The sequence below is a fragment of the Ambystoma mexicanum genome, chromosome 10 (assembly GCF_040938575.1).
Source record: "Ambystoma mexicanum isolate Mex_15411 chromosome 10, UKY_AmexF1_1, whole genome shotgun sequence".
Lineage (NCBI taxonomy): Eukaryota > Metazoa > Chordata > Amphibia > Caudata > Ambystomatidae > Ambystoma > Ambystoma mexicanum.
In genome coordinates this window covers 75,174,422-75,193,381 of record NC_090932.1, presented here as the reverse complement: position 1 = coordinate 75,193,381, position 18,960 = coordinate 75,174,422, and positions in this window count along the sequence as shown.

Below are 18,960 nucleotides of genomic sequence, written 5' to 3'. Positions count from 1 at the left end.
AGAAGGTTCATGCAGGGGTGCATCTGGACCGTAGGGCAAATGTCTATGGTTCCTACACGGCATGGTTTCAGGAAATTGAAAAAGGCTGTTGACGGAGGTTCTGATTGTGCCCCTTTTTCTATCGGACATGCAGAGACAAGTTGAACTTTTGTCCGATCTGGCTTTTGATGGGTTGCCTGGTTTGGCCATGGCCATGGGGGCTGTTGTGTCTGCCCAGAGGATTGTGCATCTGAGGGATTGGAAAACTGATGGTTCTCAGAAGGCTGCTGCCCTGAAACTTCCTTTCGATGGGTCCAAACTGTTTGGGGATTCCCTTGAGGGTAAGGTGTACAAAGTTTTTAGGGCAGACAAACATGATGACAAATTGTGACGCAAGCCTTCTTCAATGGCCAAGAAGTCTTCCTCTAGTGCTGGTGCGGTGACCAGCAGGTCTTTCCCTGGCTCCTCATCACATTCTTTTTGGAGAGCAAGGGGAGGTTGGGGTCCTCCACGCTCTTCGCGTCCTGGGCCAGTACCTAAGTCCTGATGGTTTGGACATACCGGTAGGCGGGTGGCTCTGGCCGTTTTTTCCGGTGTGGGAAAGGTAGTGTTTCGACTCCTGGGTTCTGGACACAGTTTGGAGAGGTTATCAAGTAAATGTCCTGTCTCCTCCTGTCCAGAACTGCATGGTTCGGACTGTGGTTCCCAGATCACGGATCAAGAGGTTTGCCATGGAAACCGCTCTCTCTGAATTGGTGTTAAAGGCGGCCATCGTGCCCATTCCTCTACCTGTTCAGGTTCAGGGTTTCTACTCATGGGTGTTCCTGGTCCCCAAACCTTTGTGGAAATATTGCCTAATTTTGGACCTCAAAGCCCTGAACTGCTTTTGTCCGGAAGGAGCACTTAAAAATTGAAACTTTACAGAACATTCTTCCAATGTTGTTCAAGGGGGATTGGATGGCATCTCTGGATCTCCAGGATGCCTATTACCACGTGGCTCTCTGTCCCTGGCACATGAAGTTCTTCCGTTTTGTGGTGGGATCCCGAGATTTTCAGTTCAGAGTGCTCCCGGTCGGGCTGCATTCAGCCCCCAGAGTGTTCACCAAGCTGATGGCTCCCCTGGTGGCGCATTTACATCAACGGGCATTCAGATTTTTCCCTACCTGGACGATTGGTTGATCAAAGCCGGCAGACTGTCATGACTCATCTCCGATTGGTCTGCCAGGTGTTGAAGGACTGGGGTTTCCTGGTGAACTGGCAGAAGTCTCATCTGGAGCCTTCTCAGGATCTAGTTTTCATCGGGGCACAGATTTGCACCAGGATGGGGAGGGTGTTCCTGTCCCTGAAGAGGGTCCGTCGCTTGCTGGCTGTTCTGGGCAGGGTTCTCAGGAGGCAGTATGTCTCGGCTCGCCTGTTGCTGAGGTTGCAGAGGCACATGGTGCCTTGCTTGTTTCGAGTTCTATGGGCCTGTCTTCATTTAAGTCCCCTGGTGTCTTATCTTCTCTCCCACTGGATCCCGATGTCTCAAGCTTTCAAGGCTTTGATTTTAGTGTCCCCAGCGCTGCGGGACTCCCCGCTCTGGTGGTTGCGGGTTCCAAATCTATAGGCTGGGTTGTCCCTGGTCCTTCCTCCTGTGACCACTCTTACTACTGATGCCAGCGGAAAGGGTTGGGGGGCTACATTGTGGGTCCTCTCAGCTCAAGGGTTGTGGGATCTGGAGGAGAGCCATCGATCATCCAATTGGCCAGAGTTGTGTGCCATTCTCCAAGCTCTGGTGTACTTCAAGAGGTTGACGGAAGGCCAGGTGGTTTTGGTCCGGACGGAAAATACAACAGCCTTGACATATGTCAACCCCCAAGGGGGTTCTGGCCGCTCCTTGAATGCTCTGGCAGCTCAGAGAGGCGCCTGGGGAGAATCTCATCTGGTGTCCCTGGTGGCCTCACATATCAGGAGGGTGGACAATGTTCGTGCAGATCTTCTCAGCCGCTGGTTTCCCTCCTCTGCGCAACTGGTCCTGTCGGCCCAGAGATCTGTGTCAGATTCGGGACACCTGTTCTAGAACTGTCCGCATCTCCGGCCTCGGCAAAAGTTCGCCTCTTCTGCTCTTGGTTTCAGGCCGAGGAGGTTTGGGGGGTCGACACCCTCTCTGTACCGTGGCCTCAGGGTCTCTTTTATGCCTATTCCCCTTCTGCCCCGGGTGGTTCAGCACATCAGAGTGTCCAGGGTGACTGTGTTGTTGTTAGCTTCATTCTGGCCCCGCCGAGTTGGTTCCCCTCTCTGTTGGAGCTTCGGTCCCAGAAACATTGGCAAGTTCCGAGGTGGCCTTGTCCCCTTCAAGGGGATATGTGGTTGGAAGTCCGCCGGATGCAATGGGCAGTGTGGCTATTGCACGGTCTAGGCTGCTATCTCAGGGGTTCTTAGGTCCCGTAGTCGAGTCCATAATGAATGCTCTTAGACCTTCCACTCTAAAGGCATAGGGCAGGCATTGGGGCCATTCCCGGGACTGGTGTGGGCCGTATGGGATCCCTCACCTGCGTTCTGGCCTCCCCGCTATCCTCCAATCCCTCCAGGAGTGGTTTGACAAGGGCCTGGAGATTTCCACGCTTCGCTCTCAGGGGGCCTCCATTAAATTCCTTTTGTGGTACTCTGATGGTCATTTGGATGGGGAGGTGTTGGTGGGGAAGTTGCTCCAGGGTTTTTCTTCTTCCCGTCCTTGTACTTATAAAGGTCTTCCCCCTTAGGATCTCCCTCTTGTCTTACGGTTCCTTCAAGAGCCTCCCTTCAAGCCCATTTCCGAGATTGACATCAAACATCTTATGCTAAAGACTGCCTGTTTTATTGCCACCACTTCTGTCCGTAGGCTTGGGGAGATTGGGGCTCTATTATGTCACCCCCCTTTCCAGAGGGTGCTGCCGGACTCGGTGGTGCTGAAGTGTGATCCGAGGTTTCTCCCTAAAGTTGTTTCTCGGTTTCACACCTCTCAGGATCTGGTTCTCCCTGCCTTCTCTCAAGATCTGCAAACGCCAGAGGAGGTGGCTTGGCATAACATTGATGTACGGCGGGCAATGTTGGAATATTTGGCTCGGAGTGCTCTTTTCCGCCAATCTAATAGTCTTCTGATTACTTTTGGCCCAGTTGGGGTTGGGCGTAAGGCATCTGTGGTTTCTATTAGCCGGTGGATCTGTGTTGTGGTCTCCATGGCCTATGTGGCTTCTGGCCTGCCTGTGCCTTTGCACATTCCGGGGCGGTCCACCAGGGGTTTGGTGGCTTCCTGGGCCGATGCAAGAGGGGGTTTCTCTGCAGGAGATTTGTAGGCCTGCCACCTGGGCTGATCAAAGCACTTTCATAAACCACTATAGGTTGAACGTCTCCCACTCGAGGGTTGGTTCCTTCAGGGTCAGAGTTTTGTCTGTTGAGATGTGAATTTGGAGTTAAAAAAGGTGTGTGTTTTGCTGCACTGTTTTCGGCTCTGTGTCTCATTGAGACCGTTTCCCTATTGCTGCTTTGGCATACCTCATGAGGTAAGTACTGGGACGAGGAAGAGTGTACATCGAGGTAATGCTCTGATTACTTACTGGTAATCTTCATTACTCCTAGTCCTCATCACAGTACTGACGACCCTCCTCACCCTCCCTGCAGTGAAGGTCCCATGCTACGGCTTTGTAATATGAAACTGAATGACATGGTTATGGGGGAGGAGTTATAGGGATTCAAAAAATAAAAGAAAGTCCTGTGTCGGAGGCAGGGGCTTTATGAGGCAGTACTGTGACGAGGAAGAGTAGGGCTTGGAGTAATGAAGATTACCAGTAAGTAATCAGAGCATTATTGCAATGTTGTCCTTGAGCACTATGCCATGCACTATTCGGCCAGCTGTTGCTTCACCAAAGAGAAAGTCTTCACCACGGGAACATCATTGCACTGTGATGGGTAGACTGGCAGTGGGCACTGACTGAACCTGTTCACTTTCTGAGCTTATCGCTACCCTTCATGGCATGCCTGCATGTGCCCAAGAGCACAAGGCTAGCAGGTTCATGCAACCTCCATGAATAAAAACTGCCTTCGCAGATTTATAAAGAAATATAACCTTTTATTGAGAAAAATAAGTATTATATAATTATATGCTAGAAAAACATCTGACTAATGGTACGAATCAGAAAGGAAAAACTCTAAGCATTGTAAAACATTAAGCACAAAAAAGGTTAAGAATATAAAATACAGGGCTGTTTCCCTCCTGGAATCCACTTAAGAACATGTACTTGTGAATTAATGGCCCTGCGTACAATGGCAAATAAAAGGTCTCTGACGAGTCTCCCAGAAGCGTTTTATAATAGCAACACCCCTTTGGAAAACGGTCTGTGAATCAGGGCCGAAGCCTCATTAAGAGTTTGGCAGTATTACCTCTCAAAATACAGCCCAATTATTTTACTGTTAGTGTATGTGATAAGCAAGCGGTAAGGCAATCCGCATGATTCAGAGTAATGCAGACCCTTTAGTTAGTCCCCATTTTGCATTCCAATAGGACTTCATGGGGGAATGTCAAATTACCACAGGCGGTAGTGTGGCACCTGGGAACGTTCATGCTCAGAGAAAGTGGTACCACGCAAAAGCAGGTGGTAACAAGGACTTTCAGATGAAACTCAGAATTTGGCAGTGCGGTAAAAGTGTTGATAATTCTGTCACGCCACTTTCTTACTGAACGGGTAAACTTTTCAAGTGGCCCCTAAAAAGCCTTATGGAAATAGAGCTGTGTTGGGAGGGTGTTCCCACTGGGGCAGGGGCGCCGCGTACGCGGGTGCTCCGGGGCCCGGGCATCCCCCGGCAGAATGAAGTCGGGGCTGAACTCCCCCACCCCCGGGCCGCAAGAAAAGAGACACAGTATGGATGGCCCTTTGTTCCATCCATACTGTGTCTCTCTCTGGTGGCCCGGGTAAAAGCTGGGTAAAAAAACAATGCTTAGAAATCGTTGTGGTTTGGGAATACTTCTACAGAAGTACGTTAAAAGTAAAACGATTTTTAGAAATGGAGGCACAGATGCAAAGCAAGTCTGTCCCTCAATTTCTAAAAATCGTTTTAGGTCGGGTGTATTTGTACATCTGAGCACCCCTCTTGCAAAGAGGGCTGCACAGATGTAGAGGTAAACCCAACCCAAAACGATTTGTAGATATGGAGACACAGATGCAAAGCAAGTCTGTCCCTCCATTTATAAAAATCGTTTTGAGTTGGATGTATTTGGTCATCTGTGCACCCCTTTTGCATTGCATCTGTGAAGGGAGGTGGCAAGGAGCGCGCAAATGAGACTGTTTGCATGTCTCTGAGTGTGTACGTGGTGAGGGTGAATGCTATGCTATGGGCGGGGAACGGAGGCTTTGAGGGAGGTAACTCCCCTGAATTATAAGGAAGGTAACAGCGTGGGGTCACCTTCTTTGGGGGTTTAGTGGGGTTGGGGGGGCAGTAGAATGTGTTAATTCGGCCTTTTGAAGACGACACAAATCAGCCAAAATAAATCGGTCTTTTTTGTATGTGTTCTTCAAAATGCAGAATTATCACATAAAACCCAGTACGGACCTTGCCATACTGTTGACCTTGTTCAGTGTAATAGCATTCAATGGGACAGTACTTGCAGGGCCTAATGGTGCAGAGCTAATGGGCTTCTATACGTTTAAAGAGACAGTAACAGCACTTCTCAGCAGGGCTGTGTAATCTATTTCCTACTAGAGCTGCCATATTTGAAATGGGGCAATGCTGGTACTCCTCAGTTAGCTCGCTAAACAGGGCTTCTATAATTGTAATAGTATGCTTTTGTTGAGGCAATGCTAGTTCATCTTAGTGGGGCTGCTGTACTTTTGAAGGGACAACATCAGCACTTCTCAGTTGAGCTGTTACACTCTTATTGACAAGGCCCCAGCACTTCTCAGCAGATTTATTTATTTTAATTTTAATTGGTTATTTATAATGCGCGTAATAATACCCAGAGGTTTTTAAGCGCGAACCGAGGGATCAAACCTGTGTTGTTCCATGTTTTCTTGCTTTCAAGGCGAGCATGTTGCCCCTGAGCTATCCTCCCAAGACACTGAAGATCTGAAGTACATTTAATGATACAGAACCAGAACTATTGAGTAAGTTTTACATCATCTTCATCGTCATCAGAAAAACTCAACACTGTTGTAGTTATACAACTGCTAATATATTTAAAGGGATGGAATTACTCAGAATGTAGCAGCACTATTCAATAACCCAAAGTGCTTAAGCATAGTCAATGTGAAAATACTACACTTTTCACCATTGGGACAGTACTGCCACTTTTCACAGAGGCTTCTACACCTTTTATGGGGCAGCACTAATCCAGCCCACTGGACAGTTTCACTTTTAATGGCACTTCTCAATAGGGCTGCTATACTTCAAAAGGAAATCACCAACACTACCCCGCAGGGAATTGCATACTCTTGATGCCAACAAAGCAGCATTTCCACCCACCAGAGCTTCTTTATTTTTAATGCCACAGTGTACTTCTCAGCCACTCTGCTTTACATTTAAATAGACCGAATTGTCATTTATCAGTAGGACTGCAACACTATACCATTGTGTTCTGTATGTTGAGTTCTTCTTTGCCACCACTGTGGGTTTATGGCACTCTCCCAGTGTCTAAATAGTAGATCTTGCTACATTCAATTGGCAACAGACATGTCCCGAGCTGTCTGCTGTCCATAAGATGCCGCTCAGGATGTTGGAAGCTGTGATGGGGCAAGGGATAGAAGGCTCAAGCATGTAGGATAGCAGAATCAGCAGGGTATTAAAACCTGTCATTCATTCTGGAGTGAGGGGCCATGGGGCAAAATGACCCTGATCCCACATACAGGGGGTTGTTACCCCTTTATCTCTCCTGAATGAAAGAATGAGCTCTCTCAGACACAAGTTATCATCCCTGCACACACAATGAATGAATATGGTATGGATCTATAGATCGAGAAAACTGGAGTGAGAATTCAGTATTTTAATAGAAATATAATTGTCTTCCCAGATGGGAGACTGACTCTATTAATATACGTGGGGTCACTGAGATGACCAAGAGTGAAACTGTACGTTCAGTTGTGAGATTACCAGCAACAGGTGATACTATGCTCCAATGAGTGAGGTGCCCACTCAATATATCACACTGTTTAAAGGTGTGAGACCCATCCTGAATGCTTGCCCAAAGAGCCTTGGCCAGAGTTTCACACTGAAGAAGTGAGCATGTGATCCAGGGTCTGTAGCCCACACACACATGGGATTCACATGCACCCACTTGTGAGATTCGCACCAAATTAGTGAGATTGTGCTACAAGGTAGGAGGCACACACACAGTCTTTGCTCTGAGGTTTGACACGCTCACAGGATGGGATGGCATTTCGTTCTCCCATCCTAGTTGTGTTGCTCTGGCTTTTGAGGGCTACTACAACCTGGATGATTATAGAGGGGTGGAGTAGGGGCAGTGTTGGCCTACTGGAATGCAACTGGAAGGCTTAAATCTCCTTCTTACTTGACTTTAGTATATGCAGTACATGCTAGCCAATGTTTCCACTGTTCTGCGCCCCACCCACCCCCCTCGCACCAAGTTGGCGGCTACGTGCAAATGCAGTCATATAACTACTGGTGATGTCACTTTCTATATTTGGGCACCCCCCCAGGAAATTCATAAGTCGGCTCCCCTGCACCGGGGGCCAGTTTGGCAGTGTACTACTATGTGTCACGCCCGCTCTGCACCTGGGTGGTGTCTACACAGTGAGCTAGTCAGCAGAAACGCGAGGCTTTCACCTGTGTGGCCTCAGCGCTTTTGCCCATGGGTGCCCCCCTGGGTAGGCGCGTGAGAGAACGGAGGATTGCTGACCCGCCGCCTGCCTGTTTAAGGGGCTCTCGCAGGATACATTAAGGGTTGCAACGAGACAACGCTTTTTTCCCAAAGCAGTCTTGGGGTCAGGAAGGCTTGGTGGGGTGGGCTCGTGTGAACTTCGAGGGAGTAGGCAGAGGTTTCTTACAAAGGATCAAGTGGCCAGGGGCACAAGCACGTTCCTGCCATGCCTGTTCTTGCTGACCAACACTGGAAGCAGAGCAACTCCCCACATCCAGTCAAGCAGGGGGCGTAGTGCCTTCTCGGGGGCTGTTTATCATCCGCCATGTTCTACCTATTTCCATATTTCGATAGAAATGAGCGCGGAGCTACTTTAAGCCTTTTCTGACGGGTGCTGGAGCAAGAGGACCCAGCTTCCGAGCTATCTGAACAGAGGCCCTTTCTGCTATATTGCTGCTTTTTTTATGCTACCATGTCTTTTTTCAATTTGTTACATTGTTCCTTTCCCTTTCATGGGTTTTGCTTCCTGACGCTTCAAGCAACTATTAACATCACGTGATGGCTTCTTCACCATCTGGCAGTAGCAGACACGGAGCACGGAGATTCTGGCATGGCGAAGGCACAACCAATGCAGCACCATTGTTATGAAGTGGCAAGTTGCCATGCCCCTATGCAATGAATACATATACTATCCTAAAATACACACACATACAGACGCATGGACGCACGCACGCGCGTGCGTGCTCTCTCACACACACAGAGCAACACATTGGTGTTTGCAAAATTATACGTTTATTTGGTTCTCTCTCTACCTTCCCCTGCCCTCTCTTTCTATGTTTCACTCTGCCTGTCCTACTAGTGCGCTCTCTCTCTCTCTCTCTCTCTCTCTCTCTCTCTCTCTCTCTCTCTCTCTCTCTCTCTCTCTCTCTAACGCTCGCTCTCTCCCTCTCTCTGTGTCTGTCTCTCTCCCTTTCTTTCTATCTACCTATCCTATTATCTCGGTCTCTCTCAGTCGCTTTCTCCCTCTATTTGTGTCTCTTTCTACCTATCCTACTGTCCCCCTCTCTCGCCCTCTCTTTTTCTGCCTGTCCTACTAGCTCCCTCGTTCTCTCTCCATTGTCTCTCTCTCCCCCCTCTCTTTCTCTGTCTCTCTCCCTCTCTTTCTATCGCTCTCCACCTATCATACTTTCTCTCTCCCTCTCTTTCTCTCTTTGCCTATCTTACTATCTCTCTCTCTCTTTCTCTCCCATCCTACATGCTCCCTCTTTAACTCTCCATTGTCTCCCCCTCTCTCCCTCTCTTTCTCTCTGCCTATCCTACTATCTCCCTGTCTTTCTATCTCTCACTCTACCTATCCCACTCTCTCTCTACCCCTCTCTTTCTATCTCTCTCTGCCTATCATATTATCCCTCTCTCACTCTTTTCTCTTTCTCTTTATATGCCCATCCTATCATTTCCTGCTTTCTCTCTCCATGTTCTCGCTATCCCTCTCTTTCTCTCTCTGCCTATCTGCCTATCCTAATATCTGTCTCTGTCTCTCTCCTGCTCTTTCTATCTCTCTGTACCTATCCTATTAGCTCTCTCTCTCTCTCTCTCGCTTTCCATCTCTCTTCCTCTCTCTTGCTCTGCCTATCCTACCATCCCCATCTGTCTCTCTCTATTGTCTCTCACCCTCTTTCTATCTCTCTCTCTCTCTCTGCATATCCTTCTCTCTCTCTCTCTCTCTCTCTCTCTCTCTCTTTCTCTCTCTCTCTCTTTTTCCCTTTCTATCTCTCTCTGCCTATCCTGCTATTTCTCTCTGTCTTCCCCCTCTCTCCCTCTTTCTCTTCCATCCTACCATCTACCCCCTTCTCTCTCCAGTATCTCTCTCCCTTTCTTTCTGTATCATGCTGTGCCTATCCTACTCTCTCTCTCTCCCTCTCCCCTTTCTCTTGATATCCTACCATCTCACTTGTAGAGAAGGAGCCAAGTACCCCCACCTCAGCGGGTCCGCCCCTTTTACCTGTATGCTGCAAACCAGGGTATGTGACATACACAGAACAGTTGAACCAACAAAGAGCAGAGTAAGGACTTTGTGCAGTACCAGTTAAAACGCTGCCAGGAAAGGGACTCCTGGAGGCAAGATTCACGTTAAGAAAACCCTACCTGCATACAAGAAAATATGATGGTCATCTGAATGAAATCCTGGAAGAAGCAGAGCCAATGATCAACAAGGGCGAGTGGTAAACTTCACTAACCTTGCCAGTATACATTATACGAAGCTGAGATAAAGTACATAAACGAGATGCAGAGACCAGAGAATGCAGATATTCTATAAGGCCTCAACAAAGTATCAAGGATAAGTGACATCTTGGCATCAAGGTGAAGAAGCTTATGCCACAGAAATGGGTAAAGACATTGGGCTTCACTACGAGGAGGACGGTAAGAGGTTAACGGCGCCAGTAAAGGTGCCAGAGCTGTTAACCCCGTACCACCCTATTACGAGGTCCACTCGCGGGACCCGCTCTGAACGTCTGGTTTTACCAGAAGGCCTCATTTCTCTTGTGTTGCAGTTAACAAAGCAGTTGAATTACAAAGTGATTCTCAGGAGACAAGGCTGGACGAGCCAAGAAGCCAAGGTCTTCTCAAACTGGAGCGAACTGACATTGGATACAATATCCTGGGAAAGACCAAAACTTCTGTTCAGAAGGCATGAATATAACAAGAAAGACGTCAGAGGTTTATTAAAAAATAAAGTTAAATGGATGAAAAGGCTCAATTCCATGGTCTCCAGTCACGAGGAAGCATGAAGATGAATGAACAAAGTATTCACACCTGCGCATGGGTGCACAGCGTGCCCTCACTCCCTAATTATCTCAGAGCTAAAAACACTCCCAACATCGAGCTTCAAAAGCCTAACTGACATTTTGAGTAACAGCAACAGTTAAATTGAGCTCACCAGCACCTGGGTGCCAGTCTGCATGCTGCTAGACATAGGTGGAAAAGTACTAATGAAGGGTAGAGTGCCAACCAATCATAGAGGACCATGGATATAGGGGTCCTATAGTTATGTAGACCAATAGAATGTCTTATTTTTAGTGATGTTTGTAGTAGTCATTTTTAAGGGAGGGTTTATTTGCCCCACCTGATGTTAAGTAACCAATCACACAGTCAGACTTCTTAGACTAGTATGGATCATATACTTCGATCTTCACTCAAGAGCCAATCAACCATACTCATAGGTTTTGTAGTTTGCCACGTAGGATGACGTTAGGAAGATGGTAGTACATGCGTAGATTAACGTCATTGATGACGATTTTTCTTTATAAAGTTTCAGTTTTTATTAGAATGCATTGAGTAAGAAGATCAAGTGATTTTGTTGATGTTCCCTATGCTCTCTGTTTTAAATAATTGCTAATAAACTGTCTTCCTTTTGTCTATTTCCTGAGTTATCTCTATTTTTGATGTATGAATACAATCTGCATCCCCATCCATCTCACGGGTAATTGCTACTCATCTTACAGAGCTGGGGTTATCCAGCACACTTGAAACCAGAGGATGATTCAGAGACATTGTCATGAGTAAACTTTAGAGTCCTGGCAATATTGGACGACCTTTGCCATTCGGCTGAAAGGACATGAAGCTCCCCGTAGATAGTGGTTAGTGTAATTTGAAAAGCCTTGAAAGCTGGGTGTGACGGGTCCCCTAGTTTCCATAGAATCCCTTCCCACATCTACGAGAAGCAAATGTATGGGTGATGAGTGAAGAAGCAAAATGAGTAACGGAGGGTGGCGGGATAAAATGTGACGTTGAGAGTAAGAGTGTGATATATATATACGTGGCAAACATTTCTCTATACCCTTGGGAACATCAGCACAGGGACTGATAACTTTCAGTGCTGTTAATCTTTGGTGCCATTTCAAAGGATATAAGAGTAAGCTAAACGTCAACAATATCCACAACAGCATCGTGTATTTGTTTGTTTACTTAGTAAATCAAACACCTTACAATATTACAATGACAGACAAGGAGGGCAGCAGGGATGCAGAAACCTTTAATGAAACCTTGCAACAATTACCTAAACAGACTGATAAAGCAATCCCACCACAATTGAAAACGATACAACAGAAGATGTTTAAATTGGAAAAGCTACACAAAAAGGAAACCAACAAATGGTGGGAAATTAAGTCTTTACAAAACTATCTTGATAATCGGAGAATACCAAGAGGTCTTAGAATCTTTACTATACCAACGTATGAAGACCCTGACCCGGCAATGCTGAATGAATGGGGGGAAGCTACAAGTGAATGTTCTTTCAAAATGTTGACAATACTTGTTAAATATGCCAAGAGTGACAGGATCAAGGCACTCAAAGAGATTGAAGTGCTTGAACAAGATGTATACAATGGTGCAGATGCGGAAACAGCGAATAAAATCAAGATTCAAATGCACACCAATATCAGTAAATACGAAGAGGAAAAAAAAGAACGTAAGCAAAGAAAGTTTTTAAGAGATAAGGAAGACTATGCCACTGGCCGTATCTACACCTTTGCCAGAAAATATGATAGTGTTTGTAAAGTAATTCAAAAGAAAGCAGAGATCAGTGATGAAAATGCAAGTCTGACAGAATCAGAATTAGAAGAGGATGCCAGCACTTCCACAGACGTCTCAAATTCCAGCAATGAAAGTACCCCCATCAGGCTGAATTTTTTAGAGGAAATGAGACTTTTACATCAACCTACACTAGACCCCGCGAACCCCAACAACTACCGTCCAATAACCACAGTTCCATTCCTTCTAAAATTACTTGACAAAGCCGCCCATATACAGATCCAACACTACCTGGAATCCAACGCAATCTTAGGTAAAAGGCAATCTGGATTCCGTAAGGGACACGGAACTGAAACCGCCCTTCTAGACCTAAAAAACAAAATCACCAACATCTTCGACAAAGGCAAGCCCGCTCTCCTCCTCCTCCTCGACCTATCTGCAGCATTTGACCTAGTAGATCACAACACTCTCACCAACCATCTAACACATGCAGCACACTTTTCCAAAGACGCTGCCTCATGGGTAACCTCCTTCCTACAAGGCAGAGCGATGAAAGTCTTCTCCAACACAGCTCATGCAGCGCCATCTATCATCCACTGCGGGGTTCCTCAAGGCTCTTGCACGGCCCCAACGCTATACAACCTCTTTACCAAGCCCCTATTCGACAAACTGGACTCTATGGGGATCACCTACACAAATTACGCTGACGACACACAGGTACTCCTGCCCATGACTGGTAACTATCATCAAGACTCCACCTCCCTCCAACTAATCTACTCCACCATACAAGCCTGGATGGTCACTAACGGCCTCTGCTTGAATGGGGACAAAACTGAAATCCTCATCTTAGGCCAGAAGCCCACCCTCGCCAACCTGAACCCACTTTACATTAACTTTAACATTGACAACTGCTCTATCCCAGTCCTATCATCAGTCAAAACACTAGGAGTTCACATAGATGCCACCCTATCTATGGATAAACAAGTAAGCACAATAGTCTCGGCCTCGGCACTGAGCACCAAACTCATCAATGCAATAAAACCATTCCTAACAAAAGATAACTGCTTATCCATCGCAAGAGCCACCATTGGAGCTAAACTAGATTACTGCAACACGCTCCTAGCCGGCGCATCCAAGAACAACCTAGTAAGGCTCCAAACCACCCAAAATAACGCGCTCAGAGCAGCACTCAGCATACCAAAAAGAGAGCACATCACCACAGCTAGGAAAGCTGTCCATTGGCTCCCAGTTAAGGATAGGATTACTTTCAAAATCCTCACCACAACGCACAAATGCATCAATCATACAGCACCATCTTACCTATCCGACACCCTGTCTAGATCCCAGTCCACAAGACCAACCAGAACTACATACAGCAACCGTCTCACCATACCACGCATTAATAGATCCAAAGCAGGAGGTATAGGCTTCCCCTACCTGGCACCAAAGCTCTGGAATGCTCTGCCCACCAACCTCAGAGCAGAAACATCCCTCCTCTCTTTCCGGAAACAACTTAAAACTGCTCTCTTCAACTAACAAGTGCACCTGACTACTCACGTATTCACCATGTACATGTATTTAAGCATAACCATTGCCCAATGTAACCAAGGGCTTAACTGTTTGTAACTAAGTTTAAGAAACACTGTAACCAGCGCCACAATGCCTTCGGTCTGATGTGTGCTTAACAAATGTGAATAAATAAATAAATAAATAAAATCAAGTGGGAAAAACAGGACAAGTGCGAAATACAAACAAAAGCAAACAATTCCCAAAAACATAGTCAGCAAAAGGAGGTCAAGGGGGCTCCGGGGACAAAGGAAGAAAAGGAGAGCAATCGACAGGCCGTCTGACACGCTCTGGCAAAACCAAGAAGACCTCCCAGTAGAAGACACCATGCAAGTAATCAACTTATCTAACAGAATCTTGACTCAATATGAACAAGAAGTATTAACAAAAGGCCTTTCCTTTTGCCCTATAGCTGACTTTGATTATTCTCAAGTAAGAATCGATCTGTACTGTTTCATTCGTAAATTGAGACTGACCAAATTCCATGCTAGTCTAAATGATGCACCAACTCCTGGACAGAACAAAAATCCTTCACAATTGAACATCAGCGACATACCAGCATTAAGAGATCTTGTAAATCTAGTAGATATGGATACCATCCAGATTCCCTTACATGCAACACAAGACGAGTGGCAAATTGAATTACCTCTGGAAATAGACACTGGCATGGCGATTTCCATTGGAATGAAAAATAAGTCTAAATTCAATCCCTCTAATGTATTCTGCCCAACGATAGATCTCTTTGAGGACCTTGTTATAAATGATCTAAAAAAACTGGCGGTCAGACCACATGCAGCCCAGAATTTGACGAAACTACAACATCTAGGGATGGAAAACTTACAAGCAGACACGTAGATCCTCGGATAAAGCTGGAAATGTGGTAGTTCTCAATCCTAAGGACTATCAAAGAGAAGCAGCTTGGCAATTGAATGATCCAAGTAATTATGTTAAACTGCCCTGTGACCCTTACCCTGAATATAAAGTGAAATATGACATCATGTTGGACAGATGGTATAACCTGGAACTCATTTCCATTAAAGAGAAACAGTATCTAATTAAAAACCATCCCAAAACTCCAATTATTCACTTTATACCAAAAATCCATAAGTCCATGACTAGACCACCAGGAAGACCTATAGTGGCATCAATAGACTCTCTCTTTGAAAACACCTCTAAGTTTGTTGATACATTTTTATTCTCCTTTGTAGAAACCTTACCCTCATATACAATGGATACAACAACACTTCTGAACCAAATTGCACACATTCCATGGCAATCTGACTTTCTTTTGGTTACATTAGATGTTGTTTCTCTTTATACGTGCATTAATCACTCAAAAGGTATACAGGCAGTTAAAAGATTTTTGTCTACAAGATCTTTGAGTTTTCGTGAACATTCCATTATGCTTTTAGATATGCTGTCTCTCATCTTGACCCATAACACTTTCATGTTCGATTCCACATATTACAATCAAATTTGTGGGACGGCCATGGGCACAGCAGTATCTCCGACTTTTGTTAATTTATACATGGGCGCATGGGAAGAAGATCTCTTTTCCAATGATGACTATAAGGAACACACAGACAAAGTAATTATGTGGCAAATCAGGTACATTGATGATCTATTCATCATCTGGAGTGGGACGAGTGTGGAATGGACACATTTCTTTCACATTCTGAATCAAAATCAGCAGAATTTAAAATTTACGGAACAACATAGCAAAACAGAAAGTCTATTTAGACATAAAGGTGAAAATCATTGAACATAGTATAACCACAGAGTTGCATAGAAAAGAAACAAGTACCAACACATTATTACACGCAACAAGTGCGCACCCACAATATCTCAAAGACAGCATTCCATTCGGTGAGTTCTTGCGAGTGAAAAGAAACTGCAGTGAGAAGGAAGTATTCGAGACAAATGCCAAATAAACTGCGGCCAGATTCCTAACCCGAGGCTACAAAAGAACAGTTATAAATAAAGCCTACAACCGGACTTGTGACAAAACCCGCAAAGTAATCTTGGCCAAAAAAAGTACACTCAGGGATCAAACAAAGGATCAACTGCACGACAATGGCTCACTCAGATTTATCACCACATTTAATTCTGGAGCCAAAGAAACAAAACAAATTTTAAACAGACATTGGCACCTTTTGAAAAGAGATCTGGATATCAGCCCACATTTGCCGACACATGCCAGTGTGACCTATAGAAAACCTCCATCTATACAGAATAATGATATTTGTGATGTCATCTTTGATGTCCTGGATGTTAGTGTTAGCAATGCACGGTGGCGCGAGTTATTGTTGCTTATGTTACCATAACTGATGAATTTCAGGGGTTTTTCGGTTTTACTTTGAACCATACGTCCCTTTAACAAAGTTTTTTCACTGAATTTCATAGGTTTTTAGTAGCGCAACTTAACCATAACGTCCCTTTAACAAAGTTTTTTCACTGAATTTCATAGGTTTTTAGTAGCGCAACTTAACCATAACGTCCCTTTAACAAAGTTGTTTCACTGAATTTCATAGGTTTTTAGTTGCACAACTTAACCATAATATCCCTGACTTCATATACATGTAACATAGAACATACTAACCCCCTCGTAGTGATTTTCATGTCCGCGGACTACCGCCATGTCCGCGGACATATCGAAAATCTGAGCGTGGTGAATGTAAATTTAAATAGTGTGCCCCATTTCCCCTTTGAAGTTGGCTCTGAAAAGAGCTGTTTTTTTTTTTTACAGATTCTTGACAGACACCTGTTATTTTGTATTTTTATTCTTGTTTTCTTTTCTTACTTTACTCTTACTTTACTCCTAAAATCTTCACATAACCTTCTCCAAAGCAACCCTTACATTGCAAAATAGAAAGGCATTTCCCGTAAAAGATAAAGAAATGCCATCTTCTTTAAAATTAACAGCATTACTGGCATCAATATTCTCATTGTTACAGAAGAACATACCAGCTCTAAGCATGAAGGCACACATGCCTCGGTTGATGACACACCTAGCAATGTTTTGCTGAGGACAAAACACTGAACTATTGTCCCATATTGCCCTAGGTAGTAATCCAGAAAAAATTACTTTCGCATTTGGAAGGATCTTCATTACGGCTTGAACCAAGCATTCCAAATCAGCCAACAAAGTAGGGGCACTGACGTTGCCCAAATGGAAAGCACCATAGTGCAAAACTACCACATGCGGACTGTTCATCGTGGCCATATCCTCACAAACGTGTACAATTCCCTGTACATTGCAATCAGGCACAGTGCTCCACACCACCTCCACTCCTTTCACATCAAAGTTCTTTGCAACATGCCTGCATTCAGCGTACTGCTGTAAACCATGCACAAACATATCTCTGAGCACCAACACCCTGGCTTTCTCCACTTTTGCCATCTTCACTACACACAGTCTCTTTCAACACAAATCCACAACCTCGACATCTGATTGGCTGATCCGTACAGTCTTCTTTCCATGTTGGATTTCCTGGAAAAACCCGGATGTAGCATGCCCTGTCCACGAACAGCTGCGGTGTCCGCGGACGGCGTCCACTTTACTCTCTGTGCCATTCCCTCATTAGATACAGCTAAGCAATCACACAATACGAATAACGTCCTCAGAACACCCCCATTTTGTGAATTTCGAACATTTCAGGACAATTATCATTTCATTATTCAACATATTAACATTACAAATATTATACTTTCATCTTGTACTCTGCACACAATGCTATGTTTCTCCATTAGTAGCTCAGTATACTAGATAGAATCCCATAATACAATGCTATTTATATCAATGCATCGTTCAAAGCACTAATAACGGTATGATATTTATTGCAATATCCTTGACACTTTTTTCGCAACATTATAATAAAAATCCCTAGTACACAAATTCCATGAAAAGTACATACACATGTGATGTCATCAGTGATTTCATCAATGACATTTGCGATGTCATCTTTGATGTCCTGGGTGTTAGTCTTAGCAGTGCACGGTGGTGGCGCGAGTTATTTTTCATAGCTCACGATAACTTGCGATTTTCAGGGGTCTTTCGGCTGTACTTAGAACCATAAAGTCCCTTAAACAAACTTTTTTTAATATCACGCAAACAATATACAAACATGGCGTGCAAAAACCAACTTCTCACAGATGGCTTTACACAGAATGTTGCAAAGTAAGAATTTATGCTTGTTCACAGTGAAGGTGAGCTGCTTCCATTTTTTTCTCGGGCCCCGGAGAGTCTCACGAAGCGGACTATAAGGTTGTATTGTGTTTTGACCTTGACAGACAGAGATTGTGATGAAAGACTTCTCTTGAAAGAGTGTTGCTAAAACGTAAGAGAAGATAAGGATGACATTTCTGAAACAAAACCACTTTTATACATTATATCACTATGTGAAAGATCGTTCGCACACGCTGAGTCGTATTTTGGGACTGCACTACTCGTAGACAATGGAAATTGCAATTGTACTGTAAGTAACCCTTTAGATTATTTTATGCCAAATATAATTACAATAGCGTAGCATTAAAGACCGCTCAAGTTGAACTTGTTCGTTGAAAGTGGCATAATGTTTTCTACCGCGCACTATCACTGCCAAATTGATCCCCTGTCACTTAGAGGGCTCTGAAAAAGGCAGACGGCACAGGGTGGGTAAATAGAAATAATTTAACCGGTCTATAGGCGGTCAAGTGCTCTACTCGCTGTGCCACTTCACTGCACAGCGAGTACAACGCTCGCTTTGACATCCGTGCACACCTTGCTAACGCAAGTTCGAATCCCGGCAAGGCAAAACTCAGCCTTTAATCCTTCCGTGGTCGATAAATGAGCACCACACACCGTGGTTAATAATAAGCACCGCTTAGATACCTCACGGTTCTTAGCGCTATATGAATGGGAAAATATAATTATTTTATTATTAACGTACTCCTTTGCACTATCTTCGATAGCAAATAGTTTCACGCCCTAATAAATAAAATGATGATTTTTAATGAAGATCGGCTGGTGAGACTAATTTATGTTTTTTAAAACAGGTACGTGGCCCCATTTTGCCTATGTC